At 40.1% G+C, this 27,437-nt stretch overlaps 1 protein-coding gene across 2 annotated transcripts in view; it reads left to right on the forward strand.

Annotated features, from left to right (window-relative positions):
* Positions 1 to 1,162: 1,162 nt before the first annotated feature.
* RSG7 (Regulator of G-protein signaling 7) overlaps positions 1,163 to 27,437 on the forward strand; it is a 179,407-nt gene continuing 153,132 nt past the window's right edge. Inside the window, exon 1 of one of the 2 annotated variants that reach the window (XM_083125855.1) lies at positions 1,163 to 1,314. The gene's annotated coding sequence lies outside the window, so the exon portion shown is untranslated. The remainder of the gene's footprint in view (positions 1,315 to 27,437) is intronic. The other variant, XM_083125854.1, reaches the window with a different exon arrangement.

Below are 27,437 nucleotides of genomic sequence, written 5' to 3' on the forward strand. Positions count from 1 at the left end.
CAATTTCATCATCACCCATCCTCAACTACGCGATTAGCCAAAATTGGCAGAAAGGCGAAGCAACACAAGCCAAATGAATCGATCAATAAACCGTCTCGGTACCATTCATCCAGTGGCGTGCCCCAGGGGGAAGGTGGTTGGTGAGGTCTTAACCCCCTCCTTTGGCCCAGTATTTAAAAGAAGAAGAAGTTCAAATGCAGGAAAGATTGCAAAATTAGGATTGACTACTCAAAGAAAGTATACATAACCACCGACCCTCTTTTAAATCTTGGGCATTCATCCGGGGAGTGTATTCAGAAGGGGATGTAAGGGCACATTTACAGCTAAAATGACCAAAACGTGGATCTTTCTGAACAATTTTTGGGGAGTGTTTAGGAAGTGTTGGGATGGAATGTATGGATAAAAGTACTGATTCATCGCGATTAGCCAAAAGTGGAAGAAAACCACGTAAGATAATCTCAATTAGTGACTGCGAATAAGGGGGGCATGGGGAGGCAGTTGACTCCCTCCTATTTTTTTTTGCCTCCCACCCGCACTATATAGCATATATAACCTTGTCTACCAAGGGAAAGTAAAAAAATGTCCTTCCCCCAGTTTAGGCACCCAATCTCCAACACTGAACTCAATCAATCAAGTCATATTTCCATTTAGAAATTTGAATTGCGATGAACCATTTTTGCACTTACCATTGTTTCACTTTGCTTGTTGTTGTTGTTCTTGCCATTCCTACAACTCGAAAATGGTTGATTGGTTGCTTGGTGTTTTAAGTCCACTTTATGGACATTAAGGCTAATCGGGACTGGACCTACAGTTTAACGAAGGGATCCGAACCACTATGTGCGCTCATGGTGTATCGAACCCGCGACTCCTTGATTACAAGGCGACGACGAACTCGAAAAAGGGACATTTGTAAACCGTAAGAATTATTTCAGTGTCTCCCATCCCGGAATGACCCGGGACTTATTTCACCTCTAGAATACACACGTCAGGGACGCAGCTTTAGCGTAAGTTATGGTTCAGATCGGTGTTTATCGCGTGCAAGGCGCATTATCCGCTGCAGCTCTGGAAACTGCAAAACGACAGATTAGATTAGTTGCACGCTGTACCCCGGTCCATGCAGGCTGATAGTTTGCGGTCCCTGCGGTAGGTGGCAGGATCGTCGGATGAGCGGCGAATTGATCGTACCTGCTCGGGTGTCGAGGTCTAGCTAGTGCGGAGTGAAGTTCTGTTGTGCGTCTTCTCTTGCAAAACATGTCGTTCCGAAGTACCCTAGATATGAGGTCGTGAAGCGGGAGGTCTGCTCATCGGATCCAGGTGAGTGCAAAAAGACCTTTGTTGAGATCTGTCGCGAGGCCGTCGAGTGGAGGAACGGTGGCTGCTCGCATTTTATCCTGTGACAGCTTGGTTGGCGGGAATCGGGCTCAGGGTGACGTCACGCCTCCTTCCCTGTATACCCCCGCTGTTTGAACCGAGCTATCGATTCGTCCCTGCACGGCTCAGATGTGAAGAGGCTGGGTTGGACCTAACTTCCAGCGTGCGCGAGGGGGTGGAGAAGTGCATCGAGAAAATTAAGAATCCGCTTTCGACTATCCTGGGTGATATTCTTGTCGCTTTTCGCAGCTGGGCCTTGTATAAGGGGGAAGGGAATCTATGCGACGGCACCCTTTGGGGGAGATATGAGTATACCCGTTTTGATGATGATGACATGCAGGACCTTATTGCAGTGTCGGATTAAAGTACCGTCTTAGCTGTCACTTCTATTTTGATGTGTGTTCAATGAAGGGATCGCCATCAGAGGTTTTCCATTTGGGGGTGTAAGGGTAAATTTAGAGCCAAAATAACTACATTTGGCCTTTGTGAATATTTTAGGGGGCGTTGAGGAAATTTGGGGGGGGTGTTATAGGGTGTTAAAGAGGTGTGGATAAATCCCTGACCGCCACTTGCCAGTAACTCTTTACTAGGGGTTTATCCAGAATTTTTCTTTTAGGGGTGTAAATTCGTGATGAGGAGGGTGTAAGTGTACAAGCGAAAATGACCATAAATTTGGTATTTGTGAAAACGTTAGAGGGTGTTGAGGAAATTTTGGCTGCTGTTGGGGGCGTATGGATGTATCACGGCTGATTACAACTCATTTGTATTGAATAAACTATATTCTAGCTGCTTATATAACTAATCAAGTATTTAAGACAAACTTTGTGCAAGATATGATTTCTTATACAAGATCGCCACTATGACCCTCTAACCTGCCCATGTCTCTTAACAAACAAACAAAAACAATATAGAACATAGGTTGATTACGCATACCTAGTACCTGTGTAATACAAATTCCGTGTATTTAAGGTAGATTAACATTGTACAGTCAACCGCAAAGATAATGGTAGGCAAATTATCCACTGCTACTTTAATTACGTCCTGTGTTGTTTTAAGGAATGAAACTATGTTGGTTCGAAGCAGGCATTGTTCTCTGCTAATTGACGTCATTATTGCAATTCATTGTCATTACATTGCGTAATACATACCGAATTAAAATGGTGATGGACAATTCTCCTACTGTTTCTTTCGCCGTTGGGTGTACAGCCATAACACCACATACATTTCTGTATTACTACTTTCCGACAGACAAGTCCAATGGTAAATACCAATAGCTAGACAATACAAGCTTGTTTTTCATCATAGGGTGCAGATTGTAGGAATTTTACCTGTAATAAGTAGCTGACAACGGTAATTTACTCGTGTACAGTCACGGGCAATACAAATGGCACACTTAGATCCTCAAACACTGCCTTCCCTGCGTGTTGTGTGCGTTGCCTAAATATACGGCGTTGGTTGAAGTTGCCATTGAAAATTTGCAATTAAAATCCACTTCTCGCAGGGAAGCCAGTGTTTCAGGATCTATTGCCGCTGACTGTACATACACTTTAGGTAGATCGGAAATGATTTTTGAAGCTGCACTCGTGGTTGCATTCTGAGAAGGGTCCAATTCTTCAGCACGTAAAGACAGGTATACGAGGTTACTGGTGTTAAAATCCAGGAATTTCCTATGAAATAGTTTCGCCACCTCTTTTCATAGTGCAACGACTTAGTTTCTCGTCTATTAACCTAGCCAACGTTCTATTGTCTAAAAAATCTTGATTGAATGAGGGAGATAACCCCGCCCTCTTGCTACCAGTTCAAGAATACAGCTCACGAAACGTGTGGGAGTTATTTGACCGTCTTGCCAATACTGTGCGGCGCTAAAGACTCGTGATATAGATCGACAAGTCGTGATTGTGCTTCCCTTGAGCAAATTATTTAGAACAAAATCGAGCGTTCGAATATGTAAGGCTTAATGGGGAAAAGGGGGAATGGTCTTTCAAGTGAAGATGTTGCCAGGGCTCTCTCACAGCGTTGCGAAAAATGTGTGAATACATTTCGCTCGCTAGCGGTGGTCTATCATCTTGCACGCTGAAGAGGAGGTACAAGGTTTGATTGGTTTCCTTATATTACGCCACTTTTCTACCACTTTCGGCTATTCGCGACGATGAGGATGAATAGTCGTACGATTTTGCGGGTGTAAGGGGTGACCCTTTATCAAGACACCCAATTGTCAGCCTTATTTCCAAGTAAACTCCGTACCAGCTAACTGTAGACCAGGCGAACGAGAACAAGTCTCTGCGGAAGTAGTGACGCGAGACGGCTCCACCAATGAACAGTGAGAGAAACGGGATTGTGCAATGGGTGACGGGAGTTACCCGATTTTCTCCTTCGCTCTGTAAGTGTTGCAAACTTTTGAAAGCTATAATACCGTACGCACATGGCAAATGGACCGTATTTTTGTCTCCAGGTCCGTACGATTGGTTTAAGAATTTCTTAGGGAAATATTAGGGATAAAACTGCAAGTGGAAATTTTGACAAAGCCGTGCATTTAGCGTACGGACTAAGGTTTGGATCGTACGTCTGTACATGCCATGAAATTTCTGTACATGCACCGTCAGGACCGTACGGTTGGCAACGATGCGCTTTCACCACTCGATTTTCCTCCTCCTCTGCCGATATGCGCGGGCCTGCTCTACAGTTAGCTGGGACAGGGTATAGTACACCCTGGATTGCATTTCTCAGACTAATGAAGCTCTGGCGTCTGGATCCATGTCCAGTTAAATTCTCTATGGGACTTGTGTTGGTGTGCTTTCCGTATGTGTTTATGATTGTCCCTTCATATATTATTTTCATTTTTTAGCGTCGCTTTTCTTCCACTTTTTGACTAATCGCGACGATGAGTGATGATATGATGAAATTGATGAAGGGATACTCACAAGGAACACCCAGGCCAGGATTCGGACATGGGACCCCTGCCATCGTAGCACTCCACCACGTCGGTCATTAGTTGAAAGCAACACACACAAGCTCCACAGAGGATTATCCTGGTTGAGAGTATGAGAGTAGACACACCAGAGCATAGTTAGTCAGCAACAATGCAGTCAGTGAAACTGAGGTCGACACTTCTGTAAAAGCCACTCCTTACACCTCCGAGGAGGTACACTCCTGTTCAGATAAAGTGGCACATACTTCAACTCTTCAACATTGTAAAATGTGCCACTTTATGTGAACAGGAGTGTACAAGAAAGAGGCAAGACTTGCCACGTTCTCGTCAACGCCCCGCTCATCTCGGTTTAGAAAGAAAAATGGCGTCTGAATATCCACTAAAATTTTCCATCTAGAGTGGTGTAAGGGTAAATTTAGAGCCAAAATGACAAAAATTTGGACCTTTGTGGAAAATTGGGAGGGAGGGTGGGCTTGAGGAAATTTTAGAGAGTTGATAAATCCTGGGACCACTTAAATTTTCACATTCATAACGAACAGCGTATATGTTATTTTAAATGTGTAAAATCAGGGGCAGCGCGAAGTGTTGCCATTATTTAACAATGAACATCACCGAATTGATCTCTAGTGCATGGCTGCATTTTACTTATGACTAGGTCTCGGAAGTTGAAGACCTATAAATTGCCAAAAAAGACCTATAAAAAGACATAAAAATATCAAAAAGGACCTAAAAACGAAAAAAAGGACGTATAAATGTGATCCAAATTAATTAATAACTTCATTTTAATTATATATTTAATGAATTAAAAAAGTACAAAGTTCTGGTGGTATGGATCACACAGTGCGAAAAAACTGAAAGGTTCAAAACAAGAGAAAGTTCCAGACAAATTACGGTTAAAGGACCTTGTACCGTACCTGCTTCAGTCGTTCAAAAATGTTTTTTCTCTCATTTCAGGGATGGTTCAAATATATTTCCTTCTTTCTTTCTTTTTATTTCTTTACTACAGAAAGGATGTTTAAGAGGTGATGAACTAATGATGATTCGAATTGAGAATGGGCAGTAAAAACCTAGTCGAAAGAAGGTGAAGTTGGAAAAAAAAAGCCGTTAACACCTAAAAAAAAGTCTAAAAAAGCACCCATAAGCCAACAAACGCCGAAAAAGGACAACTAAAATCCACCTTTTTCTGGCCTACAATGACCCACAATGAACATATATTATGTTGGGCCTAGTCTTCAAACACTAGGGAAAAAAAGGATTTTTTCCTCAACTTCCAAACCCTACTTATAACTAAATGATTGACATTATATTTCACAGGACTTCGAATTGTTCTAGGATGTTGTTCAGATTATAAACATGATGGGACACCCATGAAGGAACATCCATGTCCAGGCCAGAACTCGAAGCCAGAATATTCGGTTAAGAAGACATCGTGAATCGGTTTCTTGACATGCTCGGATACTAAAGCGCGTATATTATACTGGAATATTCAACATTTAATTCTAAGAACTACTGAAAAATATATTTTATCCTCAACATAACAGCCAGTGCTTAATTTATGGCTCCTTTGCTCAAGCTTCCATGCTGCTGCGAAGGCTGGGAACAGCAGTCGCCTTTCTCCCTCCACGCAATTCCATTCCCTCTCACGTGTTCACTGGTTTCGTCACTACTTGCGCAGACTTTTCATTCGGTTGCTCCAGAGATAACCGAGACAGTGTATATACCGTGTTTTGAGAGTAGAGGCGGCTCAAGGTCAAATTTATTTTTCCTCTCCCTGGACAAGTTCTCTCCCTGGTTGCAGTGTTGCCAATATCATTGTAGAGATTCTCACTAAATCCATCTGTCCATATTCTGCCTAAATTGTCTATACACAATTAAATTACCCCAGTTGCACGTATTGCACTAGTATGTACGATACTTAACTCTGATATTTGACGTTGTGGAATCCCGTATGATCGCGTAATCCATTTTTTTTTTTTTAATTATGTGCAGTTCCATACGCGAAGCCAAGATTTGACAGGCGTGCGGAGCGGTTCGATGTGGATAGTGTTATAAAAGTGTACAATGTATGGTACATTTGACCGTGAATAAACAATTGCCACAAAACTATATCACTTTTTGAAACTTAAGAACTTTGGCGAATAGAAAAGCATTAAAATTTAATTCCAACACAATCGACAAAACATGTCCCAACATGTGGTACTGACGCCAGGGTTGAATGGAGTGGGGTGCACGAAACACTCGGCAACTAGCAACCTTTATTTCATTGCTTTCCACACCCCTCGCTTCAAGTGACGAGAAAAATCGCGCTTGAAGGAAGTTTTGCTGGCATTTTTAACGACACATTTACGGGTAGATTTAAGGCCTTAAGGAACAGTTTCAGTGACCAGTCTTACTGGAAAGACACTATACTGTCCCTTCCACACCAACCTTCCACGCGAAGAGCTGGAGAACGAGAGGTCTGTGCTTTGGATGGTTGTGGGTGGAGAGAAACTTTCCATTACACTTGCTCTCTTGGGAATGTCAAACGTCTTATGGCGTACAAAAACACATGAACTTAAAGAAGACAGGTTGAAGATGTTATTTATGGTGGGAAAGTCTAAACCTTAATTTGATTAACCGCAACTCGAAGGTACTTCTCCATTAGGAATACGTGGGATTCTGTAAATACTTACTCAGCGTATTTCTTACAGATCCTATCTAGCTTAATAATCAACTTGCAACATGGGGAGAAATCCATACTCTCTTGTAAAATGTTTATTGTTTTTCAGTAGCATAGGCTATTCCGACGATATTGAAACAAATGCACACCTGGTGCAGAACTTCACTCTTAGCCTTAATGTGGAGGTACATTGCAAAAACTTTGCTTAAGAGGGACACCATCTCTCCCGCATCGTTCGTCCTAACTTCGAGCACTTATCTACCTCTAATAAACATACACACACATTGAATGTGACGGGAGAGAGAAAATATAATTTTATGACAACACTACTGTCATACTGTCATCTATCTATTCTATATATATATATATATATATATATATATATATAAATGAGTGGTGTATGTTTGTTCCGGCATAACTCTCGAACGCCTGGAGCAATTTCAACCAAACTTGGTAGACATATCACTTGCAATCTGGGAATAAATACTGTGGGGTAAGACACCCCTGGCGCCCCTAGGGGTGGGGGTGGGAATGTGTAACATGTAAAAATAATCGAAAACGACCAATATTAGTGTGGAATCCATAGTTTTCGGGGTCGCTAAGATGAATACTGACACTCCCAATGCCGTTCTTCTCCAAGTTCATTTTACACTATAGTTAGAATTAATTATTTTCCTGTCTAATAGAATATTGTGATAAATAAATACGCGTGCAACGCCGAGTAATTAGCTAGTTGCATTATAAAAGACTGACCAGTGGGGTATAAAATAAATGCAACAATGAGGCAAGGTAAAGATAAAAGTACCCTGTTCATATAGCACCGCGCCATGAAGGCACATTTATGGGATGTGAGGGTAGGGCCTCGCACATTCTCCATCTCAGCCATTTTGGAAGTGGAAGTGGTGTGATCAGCACCACGTCCCGGCCGCCTTTACTCCCAAGGGTTGCCCCAGGTACCCATTTAGTTGAGGCTGGGTGAGCTCCGGAGCCACGGGAATCGAATGCTGGTCCCCCGCGCGGCAGGCAGACAACCTTCTTCCTTTTTTAAAGAAAGGTAGTTTTTCCTCTTTCCTTCTCTCTGCTTTTCACATGCATCACTTTTACCCTTTTACTCAAATGTCAGTGTTCTCATTAAGAACATCTACAAACATTCATGTCTTACCCGGGATTCGAACGCCCTCTGGCGTCGTAGCGCGCTTTGAGAAAACAACCGCGGCTCTTAAATGCAACAATAAACTTACACGAAACGTACGATGCGATTTGGCCAAGAGCGACGTGGTGCGATTTAGGAGCCTCGCCATTTTGAAATAAATAATTTCTTATTCTTCCTCACTGTGTACGCATATCACAAATCTAATTTTGTTAAAAAAGAACCTAACAGGTCTTACAAACATGTCAAATAACCAAAGTTTAATAAATTTGACTCACTTGGCTTTTACATATCCTTGTGAAAAGCTGCAAAAAGAAGCATGTTTTTTACGTGTTTTCTTCAAATATAACTTCTCCAACGTCCAGACCTTGCTTGCGAAGTGCTTGAAGTTACAAATACCGCCATCAAATTGACCCAATGTTCATTGCATTGGTGGTGCGATTTAGTCACTATTTTCCTATCTATACGTGACAGTCACAACTTCCATTAACTATGATCGTAAAATATTTATTCTACCTTTTACTTCAAAAACCAAGTAATTTAAGACATTTTTCATAATTGTAATCAGAAATATGAGACATGGTGCACATAGACACGAAATGCATGTTCACAAATCCAGTGGTGTGACAATTGTTTAATTGATTTGCTTTATTTTACTTCGCTTTTTGTGCCACCTTTGGCTAATTTGCGAAGATGGGTATGAGTGATGATATGATGAATGGACACTCACAAACATCCATGTCCAGGCCGGGATTCGAACCCGGGACCCCTGGCGTCGTAGCGCGATAGTGATGTCACAAGTTCGTGAAGCTAATCAGTAGCCGGATAATAATAATCTGATTCCTACTCCAGGAACCAGAAAGCCTTTCCAGTAGGAATTCTAGCTCCGTGACAAATGGGTTTTACTTCACATATAAGCCGTATGTTTATATGCACAAAAAATAATAATGTAGCAGAATTTTGTACTAAATTACACAGGTATACCTATATAGGGCATTGATTAATGTAACCCATCAACCCCTCCGATGTTCTTCCTGCAAGCGCCACTGTCGAGAATCCCCCTTCTGTTCATGCCTCAGGAGTAACCCTTATTGTGAGGGTGTAAATGCGACACTTCCTTCCTCGAAAACTCACATTTCTACACCCCTTCGCAATGGGTTGTTTCTCGTGCATTAAAACGTGATTTCTAGCCGAACGCATTCGGTATTAGTCGAGCAATTATCAGAGATAATTATGTTTGATTTATATCAGATCGTTCATCCAACCTTGTAATTAATATGTGCGCTCATTATATCAGTTCCGACGACACGGACATTGACATTCATAAAAAGGTTTTCGTTGAAAAACCGAGCGCATATGAGATTTCGATCAAATACTGGTGTTGGCTTATATCGAATACTTGCCTAGATGAGACCTAGAATGTAACAAACATCTGTCAAATCGAGGCCGAGATCAGGGTTGTTGAAGGTCCAGGAACCCATAAAGGGTTCTATTGGGTTCCGCTGCAGGACCGGAACCTTTTTTTTTCTCACACACTTTAAATTCGGTCCAAGTTGCGTATTGTTTCATTGAAAAAGGTTACTGAACCGTATTTTAATTGATCCGGAAAATAATGTCCCTAGGCCGTAATTAAATTCATCCGGAATATAGGTTCATGGACCGAATTGAAATACACGGTCTGTCCCAAAAGTAATGAGACCAATAACTAACTAACTAACTAACTCTCTAGCCTTCTTAAACCCGAGGGTTCATGGCTACAGCAACACAGGCCTTCCATCTTTCCCTATCTTGAGCAAGATCTATATACTTCTCCATCCATACCGATTTCCTTTAGGTCAAACTCAACATTATCCCTCCATCTTCGTTTTGGTCTTCCTACTGGTCTCTTACCATCAGGTTACCCAACAAGAATCCTGTAAACTCTTCTTTCCTCTCCCATTCGTGCCACATGGTGGACTGCCCACCTAAGTCTTCTTGATTTAATCATTCTAATAGTATCTGGACATGAATACAAATTATGTAGTTCTAAATTATGTAACCTTCTCCACTCACCTGTCCCCTCATCCCTTTTAGGCCCAAATATTTTCCTAAGGATCTTATTTTCAAATACTCTCAATTTATGTTCCTCTTTCAATGTAACGAACCAAGTTTCACATCCATATAATACTACATGCAAAATGACTGTTTTGTATATTTTTACTTTTAGTTTCTTAGATATTAAACGAGAAGACAAAAGTTTATGAAGAGAGAAGTAACATGCATTTCCTGAATTAGCCTCCTTTTTATTTCCTCTTTAATATCATTTTCATTTGTTAGTATTACTCCTAAGTATTTGAATTTGGAAACTGGTTCAAACGAGTTGTTATCAATAATTAGATTTTGATTATTACCTAACACTTGGTTTCGGCCTGTAAGCATATATTTAGTTTTCTCTTTGCTAACTTCCAAACCTATCTCTTTTTAACTGCTTTGAAAAATATTTTAGCATTATTCTTAATTGTATTTATATCATCCCCTAATAAGTCTACATCATCTGCATATGCTAACAACTGAGTCATACTATTTAACTTTAGTCCTTCTTTAGTTTCTTTTACCTTCCTAACAGCATATTCTTAGGCAAAATTAAAGAGCAATGGAGATAATGCATCTCCTTGTTTTAACCCATCAAGAATTGTAAATTTGTCAGATACATTAATACCCACATGAATTTTACTTTCTGCTTCACTGGTGCATACTTTTATCATATTAACAAGCTTCTTAGGTATTCCAAACTCTATTAATATATTATATAATTTATCTCTTTTGACCGAGTCATATGCTTTTTTGAAATCAATGAATAGCTGATGGACATCTTGATTATATTCCCAATTTTTCTCAAGTGTCTGTGTGATGTGAAAAATTTGATCTGTAGTTGATATGTTACGTTTAAATCCACATTGACAATCACCTATAATTTCATTAGCATATGGTGTTAGTCTTGTTAAAGGAATGTTAGATAATATTTATATTATTTATATTAGTAATGAGACTAATTTTGGAAAAATAGTTTTATTGAAACTTAGGTTCAAATACACTTAATATTCTTCAAAGTAGGACCCTTGAGTATCAATACACTAGTTCCAGCGGTGCTGCCACTCTTCGTAGCCACGTAGGAAGTCTTTACCTGAGATGACTTGCAGAGCACTCGTCGCAGCTGCTTGGACCCTTTCAATAGTCCCAAAACGGCATCCTTTGAGGCCGAATTTGAGCCTTGGGAACAAAAAGAAGTCGTTAGAGGCCAGGTACTGGATGTACGGTTGTTGGGGAAGCGTTGCCATATTTTTCTTAACCAGAAATTCCCTAACTTGCAGCAATGAGTGAGATGGCTCATTGCCATGGTGGAGACACCAGGTGTCTGCGATCTCTGGGTGGATGCGCGCGACTCTTTCTCTCAAGCGATCGAGCACCTTCGTGAAAAATTTTGCAGTTCCACCTTATCTGAGATTAACAACACACTCAAACGTCGGTCAGAGTCCGAAACAGACTTCACTTGAGTCGCATGGTTGGCAGATCTGGACGTTTTTGGACGTCCTGAGCGTTGTTCATCCTCAGCGTCTTCTCTTCCTTCTTTGAACGCCTTGTGCTTTCGACAAAGTCTCATCCCCATAGACTTGTCTTAAAATGTCAAGCGTGTCTGTAGCGGATTTACCGAGTTTGATGCAAAATTTTCTCGCGTACAGCTGCTCCGAAGTGCGCTGCATTTTAGACCGTGACGCGACACTAAAACATCTTCTCACTTTGCTGGCGATCACAATGCTGGAATGACTTGGAGACAACTGAGTCACATCAGACTGTATACCTGAGATGCCTCACCAACCGCCCTGCCCAATAGATCCATCCCCCGACCCTTCTGACTGGCCTGCCAAAAATAGTCTAATTACTTTTGGGACAGACCTTGTACTTTACAGATAAAAAAGGTTCTTTACGGTCCAGAAACCCATTTCGCTTCCTCATTTTCTCTCATGGACCGGAATTGAATTTATTTAAAATTCCCGGACCTTTAAAAACCCTGGCTGAAACTTGCTTTCTGAGAGTCGCATTCCCTTGTGATATTAGAATGTAATATACAGGGCGTCTCCGTGCAACACCCACGAAACTTGCACAGCGCATAGAATGCTGCAGGCAGAGGCTTTCGCTCGAGTCGAGCTCCAAATAGTTCGCACGGACGACGCTAGATAGCGTACGGAATTGAAAGGTTCTTCGCTCGAGCGAATAACTCTCGAACAGGCAAAACGAGCGGTATACGCTCGAAGTTCAGTAGCACACGTATAACCGTAATTTGTCTGTGGAAGAGGACCTTCAAATAGGAATCGTGAGGTGAAAGACGCAATGAAATTTAAACTTATGTGAACAAAGTCATCATCTCCATGTTAAAATGTAATTTAGACTATCTTACCAACTAGCGGATTACCCGGCGTTGCCCGGGTATTTATTTATCCCAATCTTGTATTAGACAGGAAAATAATGAATTCTAACTATAGTGTAAAATGTAACTAATTTCAAATGTGATCGTGAATGTCACCACTTAGCTTAGCGACTCCGAAAACTATGCATTCGACACGAATCTAGGTCATTTGTGGCATTTTATTTTTCACCCCCTCTCACCCCCCATGCCAATAGGTGATGAACTTGGAGACGAAAACTATGGATTCCATTCGCAACACAGCCTGAATGTTAGAGAACCAGAGAAACACTATCGTTGTGTGGATTGCATAGAGTCACGGATGTCTGTTTGTGCGGAATTTAATATCGGTGGTTCTCGATTATTTTTACATATCACCCCTTCCCACCCCACCCATAGGGGTGCCAGGGGTGTCTTACCCCCACAGTATTTCTTTCCAGATTGCAACTGATACGCGTACCAAGTTTGGTTGAAATTGCTCCAGGCGTTCGAGAGTTATGCCGGAACAAACAAATATACACACCGACCCACACACCCACACATACATCCATTTTTATATAAATAGAAGATACAGTGATATGAAATAGATGATTGTGACTGAAGCCACTAAGGCGGATATTTTACGATTATTGTCTACATTAAAATTATATTCCATTGTATACGCTCGAGGGTGTGAGACTCAAAGGCGTACCACCGAGCGAAAGTGAACCCATGCAGGACTCGAGCGTTGAGGAGTATCAAGGCCAAGAACGTTCATTGGTAATGTTTTGCTTGTTAAAATCTTGTTTAGACGCTACGAGCCCTTGAAGGAAGTAATTTCCCCATATTTTGATTTGGTTTATATTACGCTTTTCTTCCACTTCTGGCTAATCGCGACGATGAGGATGAGTGATATGAAGAAATTGATGAAGAGACACTCGCAAAGAACACCCACGCCCAAACCGAGATTCGAACCCGGGACCCCTGGCGTAGAAGCGCGCTTCTATATACATTTATTGTTGTTAACTTACTGCAATGCATATTTTATTTTGGTATTAATAACCTTTACACCTCTCGTTCAATGCGGCTCAGTAGTAGCGCGTTGAGGAAACGATTTTCGAATTCGCCACGAAACTTCTCACGGAGTCCTGGTGTGGGCATGTGTATCCTTTTCATCTAATCATAATGGATCCTCGTTGTTGCGATTATCCAAAAAGTGGAAGAAAGATGACGTAAAGTTAAGAAAAATACAAATGCAAGAGTGGGAGGGGGAATTTTAGTTATTATATATTTACATTGTGTGACTTCTCGTATAAAGATTTCATTTTTGCAACTTCGAAAACATATATGTATGTATGTTTGTGTGTAGTGTCAAAACCAGAATAACCATGGGGCGGGGGGTTATGTCGTCCGTATGTATTTGTCACTTCACCCATTTCATAACATTTCATCCCCCTTGTCGCGATTAGCCAAAGTGACAGAAAAACGACGTAAAAATTAACTAATGCTTTGTGAATGTATTCCCATTACATTTGTATAAATAAAGAAAAATATTCTTTAATGGTAACATGTGGATTCAAAAATATCCACATGCGGTACAAGGTTAGGTAACATATATGCTATGAAGTCGTATGGGGTGACGTGGAGGTATAGAACCCCATATATTCTTGGTCTCGGTCATAGTGGGGATGATGTGATCAGCATCACGCCTGCCGCTTTTACACCCCCCCCCCCCCCCATCCAGGGTAATCCCCAGGTACCTTTACGAGGCTGGGTGGATCTCAGGGCCGCGCAGAAATATGGAAATGACTGGAAAAATTCTTTGTCCGGATCACATTGCTCCAGGATTTGAACCCGGGTCGTCCGCGTAGTAGCCAGGTTCTCTACAAACTTTGTAATCTCGTATTTTTATAACACCATTAAACCTTGTTTCCATTATATAAAAAATTCAATATGCTGACCAAGGCAGTAATTGAATTTTATTATGAAACATAAACAAAACGTAACGTTTTCTCTTCTTCAGACTCTGCACCAAGTACAAATGTAACAAGATATAAAAACAGGACGATTTATATACACAAACATTGCTCCCCTCCAGACTATTAGAAAGTTGTTCTGGAACATTCTAGCAGGTGGCTTTCCCAACTGTACTTTCACCTAAAAGGCTAAACATATTTTCTTCCATCTAGAATGTGGTTGGACTCTTTATCTCACGTTCTTTTTCCTTCATTCTTCTTCCTTCTTCTCCTCTTTCTCTCTTGTCCTTTCCACTCTTTCTAACACCTTCTTCCATTCTTTGTTTATCTTCAGTCCCCCATTCCAGTTGATTGTGTCTTCTTCACCTTTCTTCTCTATTTCCTTGGCCTCCTTCCATTTTCTCACTAGCATTCTCTTCTCCCTTCTTATCTGCTTAGCCTCATCCCACTCTATGTCATGTCCTGTTTCTCTCGTGTGTTTAAATATCGCATTTCTCTCTCTCTTAAGTCGTACATCATCCCTATGTTGTTTCAACCTGTCTTTCAGCCTCTTTTTCGTTTCTCCTATGTACACACTCTGACATTCTTTACATTTCACTTCGTAGATAATCCCTTCCTCTTCTCTGTTTTCCTTTTTCTCGTTTGCATTCTTCGCTATTCTTAAGATGCTTCTCCCTCCCTTCCTGTACTTGGTGCAGAGTCTGAAGAAGACCTTGCTATAAGGTTGAAACGTTACGTTTAGTTTGTTTTATAATAAAATTAAAATACTGCCTTGCTCAGCATATTGAATTTTTATATCGTATTTTTAAAATTAATATCCCTAAGCAGTAGTATCCCCCGTTATTTCCTTTTTCCTCAGTTTTTCACACACACATCAATTTTTACTAAATTGTCTTTTTCTCATTGGGACAAACCCAGACGTCCATGTCCTAACCGGGATTCGAACCCGGAACCTTTTACTGCAGGGGCGATATCATTAAAGGTCGTGAGCTACCGCGGCCCAGCTCAGGAATAATACATTGTTCACAAATACGTTATTGCAACTGTTTTTTTTTTAGTTTGTCTTCTCTGAGTCTATCGCAATGACGAGAAAATGCGATGCTTAGACGAAAAGAAAAGGGAATTCCTTGTCAACCATACGACTACCCGCACGGCCAACCCGCAACGTAAAGCTCTTTCACATTCCAGCTACAAGGCTCTCTCTCCTATAGCGGTCTCTTTACTGTAGCCTCCCCCACTTACACAATAACCTGCCCAGTGAGGGATTAAGGTGCTGCAGCATTAGGCCCTTTCCTGAAATAGGCCCAGATGAAAACAGACGAGAATTTTCCGAAAGCTGAACAGTTTTCTTTTACTATATTAATCTGAAAATAAATATTAGAATGAAATTTGGAGCCCCAATATCGGACGCCTAGACACAGCGTTACTTACGAGTATACAGTTACTATTATTCCTTGCCCTGTGACGTAAATATAACGTCGTTGTGTTTATTGTTCACCGAAGATTCCAAGTTAATGCTATCAATTTTACGTTAAACAGTTTACTTAGTAATTTAGCTGCGTTTTTTGCAATATCTTGGCGATTGTTGACACTTTATTATTGTTCGGTAAGTGCGACGTAGTAAATTTTTCACCTTGAATGTTAGTTGTACAGAAAAAATCGACGGTATTTCATTGTTAGGTTTTGACGTGACCGCATCAGGCCCAATTCTGTCTTAATCCGGCCCTGAACCTGCCTGCAAATGTTGATATTTTCTTGTCAGAACACACTTTCCGACAATCACTAAGAATGTACATGTAAATATTTTTTTCTTTTGCCATCTTGTATTGTCTTGTTTTGTTGTTATTTTTATTTTTTCTTGTTGCCACAGTTTCAGTATAAAATGGTCTTTCAGTACTGTATCTGAAACTGTAAGTAAATAAATAGAACGAACGCCAATATCCATAGCAGACTTCAGTGGCGGAGTGTTCAGAACAGCGTATTACTACGCCAGGAGCCACGGGTTCGAATGTCGGCCTCATTATCATCACTGATAATGATCTTTGCGATTAGCCAAAAGTGGCAGAAAAGTGATGTTTTAACCCAAATCAATCAATGAAACAAACATCCGATGCTCGAACCGAAAAAATTCAGGGGCGAGATCCTGAGTTTGACACTCAAAGTATCATTTATTGATGCATATGCTTCATCCAGTCTGTCTAATCACTTCGGACGGTGACACGACTTTCAAACAGTTTACTTGAAACATCCGTCAGGAACCTTAAAACCTTGCGGGCATGAGCGGAAGGCTCCCAGATTCCACCCCGTCAATGTTCGGTAAGTGACGGATCATGTGAATGCTCGTTTTTTGATGTTGGCCGCACAACCAGCTCATTGGATAAGTGGCAGATGATGGATAGGCTGCATCGATTGCTTGTGGGAATGTTGACGGAACCTTCAATGAAGAGCTTCGGACTGCTAGAATGTCCAGTCCAGCCTTCGATGGCATTGACGCCGATTTCACCTCTCTCGTTCTCGAAGGAAAAATCTCGTTCTAGATGCGAAAGGTCTTTCCAAAGGGGAAGATTCTGCCTCCCGATGGTACTGGGTGTTTCAGTGGGAAGTCCCACATTTGAATTAATTGTAACTTCATATCCATGCCGCCGGCCTCCGTGGCGGAGTGGTTAACACATCGCGCTACAACGCTAGGGGTCCCCGGTTCGAATCATGGCTTGGGCATGGATGTTTGGGACTGTCCATTCATCAGTTTCATCACTCATCCCCATCTTCGCGAAGTAAAATAAAGCAAATCAATCAATCAATGTCCATGACAGTAGTGCACTCAAACGACGCTCAAACTCATGGAGTTTTCAACAGTCTTTGTTTCTTATCAGCAGACGGCATTTTATGTTATTGTAAGTCATTCTCCCAGTTTTCCTCTAATTTGCACACAGTAGTGTTATTGTAATGTTATTATGTCGAATGCTATAGCTATTTAAAAAGAGGGACTTCCCACTGAAACACCCTGTATATTCCCTTCTCTAGTTTCCACAATTTATTGCAATGTAAAATAGGGGGTGAGAAGTGGTATTCTTTTATCGAACTGGAAGAAAATATACATGGCCAGTGGGTAGACAAAAATAAAAATATTTCAGGCGCCAGCCCCCCTTTCTCAGGGGTCAGCTTTTTAAAAATTTTATTATTTTTATTTATTTGTTGCAAGTACGTGCTAAGAAAGCCATGAATCTAAGTAAGATAAGCTACGAAATGTTACCTTAAATGTTGAATTTAGTAATTAATGCAAGATTGGATTAAAAGTAATTAATTCTTGCACTAGAGTGGCCCTCCTGAAGAGGCTCAACTGGTAACAACATGAATGACTATGCAGCTACATTCCAATATATGGCCGTATCATTGAAGGTTTTAAAATCCGGCTAACAACATTGCAAAATTTATCATGGTATGTTTATTATTTTGACTTAATGATACACACGATACAGAAAACACAAACATGAAAAAAACATAGTCTCGTTATGTAAGAACAAAAAAAGGTAAACTTCCGTAAGTGTTGAAAAAATTAGAACTGGATTTTAAAAAGTGAAACTTTTTAGGCGTCAGGGCGACGGGGAGGCATGTATTTTTCTATTCTTGCCTGACAAGCCAAGTTAGTTACTTCTGTTAAACAAAACATGACTATAGTTCAATGCCCACAATTTATTTATTACAACAATATTGTAACTACATTGGTGATCAATAATAAAAGTTTTGCATAACAACCCACAGAACAACTTCATAATGTACGAGTGTATAAGAATGAACGTCGGGAGGGAGGTGGTCGAACCGCTCCGTCGACCCCCCTGGAAATTGATATTGTTTATTTCAAGTTACAAAAATCAGATTATTGTTAATAACAGAAATATAAAGAACGGAATAGCTAGATTAGATTGAAAAAAAATACTGTAAAGTACATGATCCAGGATAAGTTTTCGTATTGTACCATTTAATTCCAGGAATAAATGGTTCCACAGTTTTCAAAATTCCCAAAGCATATGATAATACTGATAATAGTAATAATTAGCGAACGGAACTTTATGTGCTAAAAACTCAATAATATTTATTTTTTGTGTCATAAATGTTGAAAATATGTGATGAAAACAGGAAAATATGTGACAAAAATAAAAATAAAAACATTTGGTAACAATACAAAATATTATTTTCATTTTATACACCTGGAATCAGTTTCTATATGCTTACGTCTTAGCGAGCTATTTTTTGGGAGAGCTGCAGTGGATCACCATAGTTTTGTTTTCCAAATTCTCCATTGTAAATCTGTGACGATTATCTCTAAAAATCATCTTATATTGTGAGAAAGATCGCGCCACGTCACAAAAACAATTCTTGCATATTTGAAGCACGAATTGTCACTAACGCTGAAGTTTTCCAAAGCTTCCTCTTCCTCTACTTCACCTTCCAAAACAAGTGCAATTTAGCACAAGTTTGAAAACCTTGTTATTTCCCAAAAATGTCTGTACATTTAGACATTAGCACCTGTGTGTTAGATCCAGTGAGTTCCTTCAGTTTCGTTTCTACTATACGGACTTCACCCACGGAAGCTGCAAAAGTGTTCGCGGACGAATCAAGCCCAATTCAACTTTTAAGGAGGGATCCTTCAACAGTTCTTGCAGACTTTCTATAGACTTCTATATGCGTCTTCTTTGTCGAGATCATTTACAACAGATACAATTTTTTAAAAGTTCTGGGCATAATATATGAAAGAGGTGCGGAGAATAAACATTTTTCCTTCGAGGATTTCGAGGTAGCTGAAGTCAATGAGCGATTTTATGCATTTAAAATGAAAATTTGCAAAATATGTATTTACATACGAAAAACTGGAAAATATGTGTTATGTAAAATAAAATTTGCTGAGTTGACATATAAGGCTTGATCAGAATTTTGGCAAAAACAAGGGTCTCTATCTTATCGCAGAAGAAACATTTATTTACCTAAAGTTCCATTCCCTAGTAATAATAATAATAAATTCGGTTGTCTCTCGAAATGGGAAGTTCTGACCCTCGAAGGAGAAGATGCTACAAAAGTCTCGAATTGTATAAGGTGGTCTGGATCCCACATGATCCCTTCATTCCACATCTAGACAACCTCCAAATCCAATCTCAAGTACGCTCCTGACTGCACTACTCACGAACATTCTACAAGAAAAAGGTAGCATCTTTAACAGTGCTTCTCCTGACATTTAGCACCCCTAGGCGACTCCTGTGCGCCTTTTCAGGAACCATTGCCAGAAATGTAGTTATGCAATCTGGAAAGCGTGCAGCCTTGCAGGAAACATAACACAGAAGGGGCAGACAAGCGTTCTTCGCTCGCGCATGAGCGCTCAGCAAGTTGCAACCGCTCAGAGCGGAACAGGCAAACATTGGCCTGCGTAAAATCCAATTAACACAATGTCAACGTTCAAGTAGTTTCAAACGAAAGCGCTGGGTGTACTTGCTGCATCCGGAATGCGCCCGGCGAATACATAACCCGTAGCTATCATGGTGAAAGACTAATTCCGTCAAGAAATAAGAATTAGCCCTTGACAGTCTTTTTTTAATGCATTAGTTGGAATTGATGGCCAGTTTCAGGTCTCTAATCGAACTTCAGTTTATCCCAACGATACATATATCATGGATAAGAACAGCTAGACGAACCAGTGTTACAAATTCAGTTCTTCTGAACCTAGATCTTCCCTTTTTCACCCTATTTAGTCCTCCATTACCTTCCTTTCATGGATACACATAGAGAGGTTTTCACTGCTTCATTTCGGAGGCAAATTGTGAGACATTTTTAGTCGTAAAATTTGCTTGTACAGTCACCAACAAAAATGTGTTGAAAAGATCAATGCGAGATTTATTTTGTCTAATATATTTACAGTTTTGTAACTCTGATAGCTCTTAATGGTGTACAATGTTTAAAAAAAATGAATTCCAGGCCAATAGCGACCTTGAAAAAAAAAGCATTGATGGGCAAGGGTGATTCTCAAAGTATTTTCCGATGATTTCTAAAATATAATTCTTAAAAATAATGGTCGTCGTAGGTTTTCTCAAGTCACACCAGAATCTTTTTCAGAATGTAACAGGAATTTGGCGAAATATGTATTCACAACAAATGATGTAAAATGTATTGTAGAACTGTTGTAAACATTCGTTGTTATCATGAGTGACACACTAAGAGAATTGACATCAAAGCGACAGGCGACACATGCCGCTTGGGAACGAGCCAATCAGCAGGAACGTTTTACATCGGAACAGTATGCATCAGCACAAGCCTGCGTTCGGTTGGTGAAATCCTCAAGCGACATATGTCGCCTGTCGCTTCTGTATGAAGTCTCCCAATTTACGTAAAAGTACATTTGATATTCAAGTAACGAGAGGTGCCACTGGGGGGCACCACATGCAAACAAATGAGGCGAAGAATGTTGAGGTGTTCATTTCCCTGTGCTCAAAGCGTCACTTATCGTACAAGTCTCAAACAGAATTCCCGCCCCTCGCCTTCTGACGGAAGCGCGAAATGCTTTCGTTATTAGGTTTCCAATGAAAATTTGTTATTAAAATCCACATATTGCCGTAGAGTTAGGCAACACACAAGCGCCTTGCAGGGAACAAGGTATTTCAGGATCTAAGTGTTCCATTTTTAGTGCTGGTGACTGTACAATTATGTAACCAAAATACAGTAATTTTTTTTCCAGCTAATAAAAGATTCAATATTTTCTTTTTCAGAGCTAGTTAATTGTAATAACAATTTTGCAAAAGTTAACTCAAGGGTGTTTATATTGAAGAAGAACTACCCCCTCGTGAACGGGAAGAAATCGGCGCCTATGCAACCTGTATTCGCATAAATAACTAAAGGCTAAACCGTAACAGCATGAATAACTAAAGGTGGCTTAACCGGTAACCGTGAAGAGCCCAAGAAATTTAAACCGTAATAGCATGAATAACTAAAGATTGCTTAACCGGTAGCAACATGAATAACTAAAGGTGGCTTAACCGGTAACCGCATGAAGAACCAAATAAGGCTAAACCGTAACAGCATGAATAACTAAAGATTGCTTAACCTGTAACAGCATGAATAACTAAAGGTGGCTTAACCGGTAACAGCATGAAGAACCAAAGAAGGCTAAACCGTAACAGCATGAATAACTAAAGATTGCTTAACTGGTAACAGCATGAATAACTAAAGAAGGCTTAATCGGTAACAGCATGAATAACTAAAGAAGGCTTAATCGGTAACAGCATGAATAACTATGTAATATAGAATTGCCGACTCTTCCATATCGCTGCATATTTTAAAATCCGGCTAGCAATAGTGAAACAGTAATAATGGCATGTTCATTATTCTGACTTAATGATACATGTGGTACAGAAAACAGAAACATTAATAAACACATATTCTACTCATTAAAAAAAAGTAATGGAAATTTCCATAAACCAACTGGAAATATTGAAAAATATATATTTCTTTTAGAACTGAATTTGAAAATTCAGGTGCCCTGTATTTTTCTACCCCTGGGTAAGACTATGATGGGCGCCGAATTCTTATTCTGAGCCCGGGCGCAGAAATCTCTAGCTGCGGTTTTAATGGCCCTGTGCCATTTCTTTCACCCATTCTCGAGACAAAAAAAAAATCACATCCTCGTGGTGTACCTCAATCCGAAGCGAAGTGGTTTTGCAAGCAGGCAAAAGTTATTTTCATCCGAAGTGGGAGAAGCGTAGACTTACTGGAATCCAGAACTAATTGTCACATCCAACAGCAAGGCCGAATTATAAATAACGCCGGTAAATATGGACTGTGCAGATATATCAACGCAAATCGTGTTCGAAGCTTTAAAAAACCTCTGTTCGTGGACTCCCGTTTTTCTGCGAGTCTATGTGAGGAACCAGCGCCAACTGGCGGCGGAAAAATGAAACAAAGTTCAACCCGCCTACGCGATTCGTCTTGTGCTTTTATGTCTGGGGAAGAACGACGTCGAAAAACTATGAATAAATCAGGTTGATTTTTTCTCTCTCTTTCCGGCGTAATTGTGCTTCGGTGTTTACAAGAAGGGAAGTATTGACAAAGTAATGTTTTCGTGTTGCGAGAAACTGTCACGCAAGTTGATGTGGTTGAATGGACTGTTTGAATGGTGTTATTTCTTTTTTCAATGTGTCGTCTGCTTCTACGCGGATACAGACTTTGCGGGGGAAGCTTGGAACTTTCTATACCTCAAAAATACATCATGTTCAACATTTGCCCTAGGAATGGCCACAAAATCTGAATTTCAAATTATCCGATATCCGTTTCGATGCAACGGATAATCCGAACAACGGATAATTCCAGATACCCGGATAGAAAATTATCCGACATCCGGCCAACCCTAATTTGATAGGCTATTCGGGACTGAACCTGCAGTTGGGATTTGAACCATTGTGCGCCGACCTCTGCGGCGGAGTGGTTAGCACAGCGGACTACCACGATAGGGGCCCCGGTTTCGAATCCCGGCATGGGCATGGCTGTTCTTTGTGAATGTCCCTTCATCAATTTCATCATTATTACCAGGGTGCAAAATCACTGCAGATTGGTTGGGGCGGGGGGGGGAGGAGACACACACACTATATGTATATATGTATACGTGTATCTATGTGTGTGTGTGTGTGGTATGTGTGTGTGTGTGTGTGTGTGTGTGTATAGGCCTATATCATAGGGTCTTTAAATATGTATGTGTCAATTATTAAATAATCAAATTATATTATAAAATATACAATATATTATACCGACTGTCCTTCATTCAAAATTTGATTGCAAATTGAAGATTTTAATATGCTATGATGATTTGCGTGACTAAGGAGGGGAGGGGCAAAAATTAAGAGAGATTAAAAAATAATAGTTTCCTAAATAAAATTCACATCTAAATGCTATTACATGTTTTATTAATATATTTATGTACTTTGTGCGGTACCTGACGAAAGGAGATGAGAAATGGAGGAGAATTAAGAAGTCGGACTAATTTCTGTGTTCTGGGGATTGCTGGGTTCAGTGTCTTTAGAGATGAGGCTCTTTCTTGTACGTTCTTTGCATATGTTTTCGATATTATTCAAGTAAAGCATATTCGACTCCCAAACTAATTGTTTATGTTTGTTGTGAGAACAAAAACTCCCCCCGGAAAAGTTTGGTGGGGATTTTCAGGACAAAATCGTTGGTGGGGGAGAATTCCCCCCTGTCCTCTCCGGGATTTCGCACCCTGGTTATCATAACTCATCCTCATCTTCACGATTAGCTAAATGTGGCAGAAAAACGAAGTAAAATATACCAAATCAATCAATCAATCAATAATATTATAAATAGGATGATAGTTTGGGTAGTTGCTACGTAATTCACCACCTATAACAGAGAAACCGAAAAAGGTCACCTTTTGGACAAAATTTACAAACCCTTCTTCAGTGCAAATACATAAAACAGGAAATGCAACGTATTTTCTGATGGCAATACGTGCTCAGTGATCGAATTAAACTTTTGCTTTGCAAGGGAGCTTGCTGTTGCACATCAAACTGAAATTGTCAAGTATAATATATTTATATGCAAGGGTTATGATACACCAATATAGTACGAGGGTGGGTTGGGGAGTAAGTCATGGCAAACCAGTAATAATTCGGCAATTGAAGGATGTATTAAAAGAATTAAATACATCCTTCGATTGTCGAATTATTACTGAGTTGCCATGACTTACTCCCCAACCCTCGTATATATATGTGTATCTTATGTTACAATTACCAAACCTTATTATCATGTATTTCTATTTGACATGTCCTATACTACAGATGTGCAAACTTGTACAAAATTGTAGTCCTTGGATGCAAATAAATCATATCATATCATATTTTAGATCTGGTAAGGGGCTGGACCCCGTACAATGTGACAGTGTCCTCCCGTTTCGCCTTATTGCGTTTTCACCCCCCCCCCCCATACAATTTCAAATGATTTATGTGACACGAAGTTTCTAAGACGAAACGGGACATCCCATTTCGCCTTACACACAAAATATTTCCCACCTGGAAATATTATCGACTTGAAGGGTAATTCATAATGGGAGCTTGTGATGTTGCCTACCTTGGCTCCCATTGTCCTGTCGGTTAGGTTAGGTTAATAATGCATCAATAATAATGACCCTTCATATCGATAATATTTCCTAATAGGATTTTTTTTGTGTAAGGCAAAACAGGATAAAGCGAAATGGGATGTCCCGTTTCGCCTTAGAAAGTTCGTGTCACATAATCATTTGAAATTGTATTCGGTGAGGTGAAAACGCAAAAAGGCGAAACGGGCAGTAATCAATGTGACGGGTGCAAAATAGCCTAGGTGCTGGCGCACCCAAATGTTTGAAAATTAATCAATCAATGGATACCACCCCTGGCAGGCGACCTCCGTGGCAGAGTGGTTATCTCGGAGTGCTACGACGCCAGGGATCCTGAGTTCAAATCCAGCCCTGGGCATGAGCGTCCCATAATCAGTTTTATCATGTCATCACGCATCCTCATCGTCGCGATTACCCATAAATGGAACAAAAGCGACGCTAAATAACAAAAAAATCAAATCGAATCAAACGATCCCTTGCAGAATGCAACGTGCAGTATGAAGCACACGTAGTGCCCTGGGTGGGAATCGAACCCTGAATAATCCCACTTTCAAATCGCAACATTTCAAGGTGAAATGTTAGACTTTAGCCTTCAGATGCGCGGATGCCATTGTGCGTCCCCGGACCGCTGGAGAAGGAACCTTGAATTCCAGCGGAGAATGTTAATGGCAGGGACTCCAGACTCCAGCGGCTGCTGCACGGAGCTGGCTGCGAGGGGAGGGGGTTCCCTCCCAGGGCCCGGTCAATATTTGGGGCTGTCACGGTTTTAGCCCAGCCTGGAGATTCCTTTTGACCAAGGAAAAAGGGAATTCGGATGCGACGCCCCTTCATCTCTGCAGCCCCTAGATGTCAAAAGGGTGAACGAACCCAGGGTGAAACCTGCCATTCACCCCTCTGATCAGGTGCGATTGATAGTTACGGCACATGTTTCACCCCTGCAATAAATATAATATTAAGGGAATTCCGATCTTTGTATTTCCGTATTTCATTCCTTTGTATGTAGCGGAGAAAATATGACAATAAAAGCTGAGGCTGTAAACGGGCACTCAGCACACGTAAGGACAAAAAGACAGGACAACACACAGAATTATACGGGCCATAGGGCCAGTCGTCAGAGCCTCGTTAGTCTGCAAAATGCAGTCCAGAGTACATAACGCTGGAATATCCCTTTTACATATTTTGTGATATAGCTAGTATTACATATTTTCCACTTAGGGGTGATATTTTTTACATGAAATGCGATATGTGCATCGTTTCTCTAGTTTCCAAAACGTAATGTGTATATATATTTGTGGGACAAATGTTCAAAATAAGAGTTCTTTATTAATTCGGTATTATTTTTTTCTGATTGTGATAGTTATGTTATCTTACTGTCACTCCATCTTATATTAAGCCGTAAAAGTCAAGCCTGTTGTTCACTGCTTCCATATTTCACAATTAACTGCTTTGATTTCTGAACACTGGCAACTCAACAGTTCAGGTTATGTCCCTGACGGAATTTTCGATGGATCAACTCGAACATAAAAAAAAAAAAAAGATAAGTAACGAAGCGTAATGTATCTACATACTGATGTTTTCTACATATTTATGTACAGTCCGGACAATTCTGGGTTGTCACGATACCATTAGCTTTCAGCAACTCAGAAGCGTCCGTGATTGTATACATTTAGCATGTTTTGGCTACATAAAAATCCGGACCAGTGTTGCCAGTGTTGAAGCTGGGGAGATCTACCAGAAGGTGTAGCTGTCACTCTACAGTCAAGAGACCCCGGGTTCGATACCCGGTGGAGGCATTATAATTGTTGGCATTCCTCTTTGAACTGAGAAGATGACTTAAAGTACAATTATATATCCAAAAGTGACTCAGAGATTCTTATAAAACATCCTTCTAAAACATGCTTTCATTTTCAAAATGTGTTTGTTTTGACAAATTCTTGTATTCACTGGGCGATCTGTACAAAGGGCAATAGTTCATGGCCTTGGCTTTGGGTAGGCGAAAAGCTACACACAGGGGAAACAGCGGCAAAGAAGAATGCGGTGAAACCAAACCTGTGTCGGTAGAACGAGATTACAGTGGAAGTAATTTAATTTCAGTTGAGACAAAATGTGCTGGTTTGTAGTGTGATCTAAGTAAACTATTCGGGTCCAGAGGGTCCTCCGAAAGACTTACCAAGTACTAATGTTAAATAATGAAAATATACTTGTTTGTTTAGCATTTGTTGTATAATCGAAGGTTATCTATTTCCGCCGAACTTACTGGAAGGCAAGGAATTGGGATCACACGGCTTTGAAGGACAGTTCCAAAGATTAAGCACACTACTACTTATGTGTCATATTCTTTACTTTTTAATAATATTGTGTATTATTAACACAAATTGTATAATATTGAATTAAGCACATGGGTTCGAACATTTCTATATTTAACCCCATACGTATAAAAATGAACCATGAAAACAACAATATATATAATTTGAATTTATGGCTATTTCAGCCCATGGCTGCATACTTATCTTCCAAGTAATATATGACAATATTCACCTTGGTTGCGAAAGAAAACAAGAACAAATAAATTATAAGTCATAACAGTTCTAATCAGGCGCATTTTTTACCTTTTAATAATATTGTGTATTACTAACACAATTTGTATAATATTCAATATTTCAATATTTAACCCCATAACACGTATATAAAAATCAACAACAAATAACCATGACAACAACTAACAACAATATATATAAAATTTGAATTTATGGCTATTTCAGCCCATGGCTGCATACTTAAGTTCCAAATA

The sequence above is a fragment of the Lepisma saccharinum genome, chromosome 7 (assembly GCF_977018435.1).
Source record: "Lepisma saccharinum chromosome 7, izLepSacc3.1, whole genome shotgun sequence".
Taxonomy (NCBI): domain Eukaryota; kingdom Metazoa; phylum Arthropoda; class Insecta; order Zygentoma; family Lepismatidae; genus Lepisma; species Lepisma saccharinum.